The sequence below is a fragment of the Gadus chalcogrammus genome, chromosome 15, assembly GCF_026213295.1.
Source record: "Gadus chalcogrammus isolate NIFS_2021 chromosome 15, NIFS_Gcha_1.0, whole genome shotgun sequence".
Classification (NCBI taxonomy): Eukaryota; Metazoa; Chordata; class Actinopteri; order Gadiformes; family Gadidae; genus Gadus; species Gadus chalcogrammus.
This window is the reverse complement of record NC_079426.1, coordinates 28,287,762-28,293,785: the sequence shown is the minus strand read 5'-3', so window position 1 is coordinate 28,293,785 and position 6,024 is coordinate 28,287,762. Positions and strand designations below refer to the sequence as shown.

General features: G+C 43.1%; 1 pseudogene; it reads right to left on the bottom strand.

Moving 5' to 3' along the window:
• Nucleotides 1-1,023: 1,023 nt before the first annotated feature.
• Nucleotides 1,024-4,145, bottom strand: LOC130404252 (zinc finger BED domain-containing protein 4-like; annotated as a pseudogene).
• Between the last annotated feature and the right edge of the window lie 1,879 nt (nucleotides 4,146-6,024).

Here is a 6,024-nt window from a genome sequence, read left to right as displayed (position 1 = left end):
ATATAATTCTATTCACATGCCCCTGCCAGTCTCAATACCAATACCAATACAACTGCGGACTCGTGGACTTGGAATTTCCCACTTGGCAAGTCCGGACTTCCAAGTACAAACCTCAGAGGCCGGGAGTACGCACCTGCAATTGGAACAGCAGCGGACTCGAAGACGTCACCACCTCAGCTCGTCTGTCAGCTGTGCTACTGCCTCATGTAGGCATATACTACTGAACAATGTATACAAATTATATAAAACAAAACACCAGCCTCTTTCGTTATAAAAAAAATAATATGTTAATATTTTGAATGAAAAGTTACACGTCTTCACACGGCACACCAGCTGTACCCTACACATAAACAATCAGTGGCTTGAAAAAGATTGTATGAGATTGCCGTTTCTCAATGTCCCTATATAGCCTATTATTATATTATTGGAGAGTAGGCTATTGATATAAGAATTACGAACGAGCGAGAATAGAATAGACACACACACACACACACACACACACACACACACACACACACACACACACACACACACACACACACACACACACACACACACACACGATCGGATGGATCTGACCGGGATTTCCTTTGCCGTTGCGATGGGTTTCCTCTATCAGCGACTTATACAATATAAACAAATGATATAAAACAAAACCCCTCTTTCATTTTAAAATAAGAGTATGTAAGAATTTTTAATGAATAGGCCTCCATTTTTGTTATACTTTTAAAATGTTCCTATATAGTCTATTATTGTTTAAGCATGAGCTTACATACTGATATTTTAAAACATAGGAATGCGAAATGCATCCTGGGATATTTAACGGTCCCAAGTCCACACAAGCCACCTCCAATGCATCCTCGATGAAACGCATGAAGAACACTTCCGGGTTTTAAGACAGTACTTGACTTGATGCGTACTTTGAATTGGAACAGTACTTGAGCTACGACTGATGACGTTTCACAAGAACGCAAGTACACAAGTAAAGAAAAGAACGGGAATTGAGAAACGTCTGTAGAATCCTTAATATTGCCACTTCAGCAGGGGCAGGTTGTAGTGCAGGAAGCACAGCTTTTCAGCATTCTCTCCCTTGAGGGAGCTCGTTTCTCCTCATAAATGTTGCCAATAGTACTGAACACCCTCTCACTTAGCACAGAGGAAGGTGGACAGCAAAGGTATCTCCTGGCCAGGCCTGACAGTCCCTTGAAGCGGAAACTGTGGCTCTTCCACCACTCCAGTGGGTTCCCCTTTTTTCTGTCTATGACAGGCTCCCTCATATATCGTTCCAGCTCATCAATGATCTTCTCTGGTTCCTCTTCCTGAGTGGTTGAAGAGAGCATGCTGTCATACAGACTGTCTAGAACACTGTGGGCCTTTCCCTCCACCACTCTCTGTCTTTTTGGATCTCCCTCTTCTTCACAGGCAGTTTCTGCTTGTATTGTGTCTGCTTGTGTCTCTGGTGGATTCCTCTGTGCCTCTTCTGTTACCCAGGCTTTTGCTTGAGCTAGTGTCTCTGGTGACAAGGGCCGCTCCTTGTAGCGTGGGTTGAGCAGACATGCGAGCACCACCTCTTTTGCCTCTTTCACCTTGGAGAACCTTATCTCCAGGCGCTCCAGCATGGTCTTTCTTAGAGTCTTGATTCCTCTACTGTTTGGTCCCTCTGACTCTAGCAGACACTTCAGCACTGCTACACAGGGTATAATGAAGGAAGCAGAGGAGTCGGCCCTGCTCATTTCAAGTGTTATATCTTCCTGTGGTGTCAGGGTCTCCGCCAGGTTTGCTGCCACATCCCGCCAGGTTTGCTGCCACGTCCCCTCTGCACTTGGACATACAAAATGGCTGTGGTCACAAGAATAGGCTGTGATTGCTCACTTTTGCTCAAGCATCCTGGCAATCATATCCAGTGTGGAGCTCCACCTGGTTTGCACCGCCTGGATTATGGAATGGTTAGGAACACCAACCTCTTGCTGAATGACAGAGAGTCATTGTTGTTCTACAACTGAGTGGTTAAAGTGTGTGGCTATTCTTTTGAGGTTCGCCAGGATCTCCCCCACCATCCTCTGGGAGCGGAGGCCATCATCGATTATCAGCTGAAGTGTAGGAGCAGTGCAGCTCAGGCCAGGCATCTCTGCAAGTCTCATGCCTTTTATCATGTTTGCGCCACTGTCCCTCAACACCAGGTGTACACGCTGTGTGTCAATGTCCCATTCGGTAAGTAAGGTTAAGAAAGTCTCAGCAATGTATTCCCCTGTGTGGGACCCAAACATGGCCTTTACATTCAACACAACTTGGACTCTCTCCTAGTGCTTGTCAATAAAACAAGCTGTCAAGCTCATGAGAGCCTCAGTGGATCCAGACCAACAGTCATTGGTAAAAGCAATGCTGCTTCCTGCATTTTCCACGGAGAGAAGTTGCTTTACTCTTCCTGCAACTTGTGAATACATTTCTCCCATCAGCTGAGTGCGGAAATACTTCTCACTTTTTTGAGGATACCTGTGCTCTGCTATGGCCTGGACCCTTCACAACTGCATATGGCAAGATATCTGTGACAATCATTTCAATTATCAAATTTACAGCTCCTTTGTTCTCGGGTCATTTAGGTTCCACTTTGTTCCTATCAAACACTTGCAAGTGTGGGCTGATGCTGATAATTTTTCATAGGTACTAGTGCTTCTGCCTTTCTTTGTTTTTCCTCATGAGCCTGTCTTTGTGATTCCTCATAAGCTTCATTATGTCAAAGTTTTAGGTGTTGCCATAAGTTGGTTGTGTTTTTTGCGTTTTGACGGCTTGATCCCTGGCTCAAAGAAGCTGCACATGCATTACAAACGGCTTCACCAGTAGGGCCCTTGGTGAAGCAGTCCCAAACCTTGCTACGAGCCATCTGTAAAAATAAAGAAAAATGTGAATTTAAAAAAGTGAGACATAAATATGCATTGGCTTATTCCGTGTGCAAGGCATATACATAAATATATCTTATATACAATTTATGCATTTTTAATAAGATACCGATAATCCAATGTAAAATAAATAAATAACCCCAGTGTGCTGCGCTCCTGAGCAGTGACTAACACGTGAGCACTGAGCAGTTTGGCCGTTATACAGTCTATATAACACGTTAACATGGGACCTTAAGAAAACCGGCACAACATGCTCAAATAAGGCGTCTTGTGTACAGGGGTGACATGAGCGCGCAGCTGCCTGAGTGAGTGTGCTTTCATATTGTACGGTAAAATTCATTATCCTCTTTTTGTCTCAGGCTAAAGTTGTTAGTTAGCAAGGCAAGGTTAGCTTAACTGTATTTGGAGGGTAGTGGGGGGTAAGCTGTACTTTTCCTTTGTTTAAGCATGACCTACACGTTTATATGGACCAATTGTTCATTCAAAAAAACTAGTTATTAAACTTACCGTGGAGGGAAACTCTGCTCGGTTCATCCAATGAGCTCAGCACAATCCAGCTACATGCGCTCTGGGTCTCCGGTGTTGTGACTAAAGATGAGTGTGGAGGGTGTGACTGAGAGCCTTTCCTAAGTAGGATGGAGTAAGAGCGCACTCTGGAGGATACATAGCGCAATTACATTTCTAGTAAAAAGAAAAAGTAAAAAAAAAAAATCTGCATTAACCTGCGACTTTTTAGCAGATGTTGATTATTTTAAAAAAGGCTATAATCGCCCGATTAAATCGGCAGGCCGATGAATCGGTCGGGCCCTAATTTTGATGGTTCTATAACACTTTATGGGTCAATTGGTCGCTGTTTCGACTCCCCCTAGCGCATCTTGGCGGAAAAGATGTAGCAAGTAGCGAAGGGATTTATTACATTCGTCATGGATAAGCCGACTAAAAGGAGACAGAGAAACCCAATGTCGGAGAAACAGAAGAAGAGAAAAGGGAGACTGTCTGACGGAGAGGCCAGACACGAGTAAACGTTGGGCGAGCTTCTCAGGAATAGCGTGAACTGAAAGAAAAAGAAGACTGCAAATCGGATGCCGACTTGCCATGGCTGTGTTGCTCTTGAAATTGTAAGTACCCTTGGGTGAACGTTGTCCTGTTGATAGTTTCTGTAAAAATGTGCTTGCTTGACCGTTTTGTTGTCGGCCCTGTGTGTTTCTAGCTTGCTTGCTGCGGTGTTAGCAGGCTCGCTACCAAACACGTTTGTTTTCATGGTTGTTTTGCTGTTCGTCTGTCTCGTCCCCAAAATTCAGGCTAAATCCCAGAATCCAGGTTTTTGTTTATTTAGATCACAGATTTTTCTAAGAGTGTATCCTATATCAAGTGATATGTCCGGCTGGCCATATAATGCAGTACCCTGCATGAGAGCTGCTAGTTAGCACATATTTGTCGGTAACGTGAACCTCCATTATAGCTTTAACCATGTTATACCTTTGGTGTAGTTCCCCGCTTGTAAACATCTTTGTAAAAAAATTGCTTAATTTTTTTTTTTTTTGCAGCCGTTGGCAAACAGCATTGTTATGAGGCTTGAGGGTTGATGACCCAAGACGGCTCAGCCTGCCTGCCCCGGTAAAGCCACCACCCACATCCAAACTTGAAGAACTTGAAGAACGAAGAACTGTCACTTGCATTTCTTTCAATATCCAAAATAAATATTTTTCTAACCAAAGTGTGTATTGAACAAATGAAATCAAGGTGGTGCAAACATCTGTTATTTAAAAAAATTGAAACATTTTAAAACCATATTATACCATTCTATTTATTTACAATGTTTATTTGCAAGCATTTACACATAAACATTAATGTGTCCCCAATCTTCCAGACAAAGCATCTGCCTATGACAACTCTCCTGCGGGGACTAGCGACAGCATACCGTCTCTATCTCTGAATCAAATTCCCTGTAATTCTGTACACAAGTGACGTACTTGAGCAGATACATAAATGTACCATTGCTGCGCAAATTGTTCATGCTATCGTTATGTATTATGTTGGCAAACACTCTTATGATCGTTCTGTTGATCGTTCTGTTCAACATCCAAAGATAAAACAATTCTAATCGAGGATATAATATCTCCCTGTCAACTATAAAAAAGGATGGATTTATTGTAACCTTTCAAAATGCATAACCTTGTCTACTCTTTATGAACATCTACCTCGGACATGGCTCCACGCATTCGCCGGCTACTTTGAAAACAAATGCACATGGCTAGCGTAGAAGTGGATGGGCAAGGGTCATCAACGATTTGTTACGACAGTGTTGTAAAATATCTCCTCCGAAGCTGTAGGGGGAGCTCAATAAGAGCGCAAACCAAGAAAACAGCGAGGAAGTGGCCAAAGTTGCATAGTTCCCCTTTGAATGTCTATGGAAAATAGCATGGGGGTTTTGAATGATTGTACGTGACAAACTCTGTAGGTGGCGAAGAAGTAAAAGCTGCTCAGGTTTTCAACTACACACTTTTTCCATTTAGAATCCACTTGGGTTTTGGATTGTCGGTGCCGTTAAAGTAGTTAACTATTATGAAGAAGCATTATGCTAGCACAGATCTGAGCCAACTTAGGACGTCACGACTCTCCAGTGTTTCCCCTATATGCACCTAGCAGTGGCGGCCCGCCGCTGCTGAATTGGCAGATTCAGAGTTTGCGGTTCAATAGATCATCAGTGAAACATTGTTGCAACACAATTGAGTGTAGTAACCCAGAGAACCAGCTACAACATTGTTTTCATCCAAACGAACCGTCTTTAGCGAACGGTGAGTTGCATTGGCTTCTTTGAGCTGTCAGCTTTCAGCCCGAGCTTAGGGACTGTCTTTAAAGTGCAAAACTGAAAACGACCACAATGGTAAAATTTCAATAGCGTCGCTATTATTGACTCTAGAGCCCCAAAACTTGTTCAATATAGGTATGGCCTCTTTATGGTCTTACTGCAACCTTTAGTTTTTAAAATTATATCCCTTCTTTAGAAAACGGTAAAGCCCTATACCAGGGGTCGGCAACTGGCGGCCCGCGGTCCATAACTGGCCCGCCAGACATAATATCTGGCCTGCCAGATTATAGATTAAGTTAATTGATTTTTTTTATG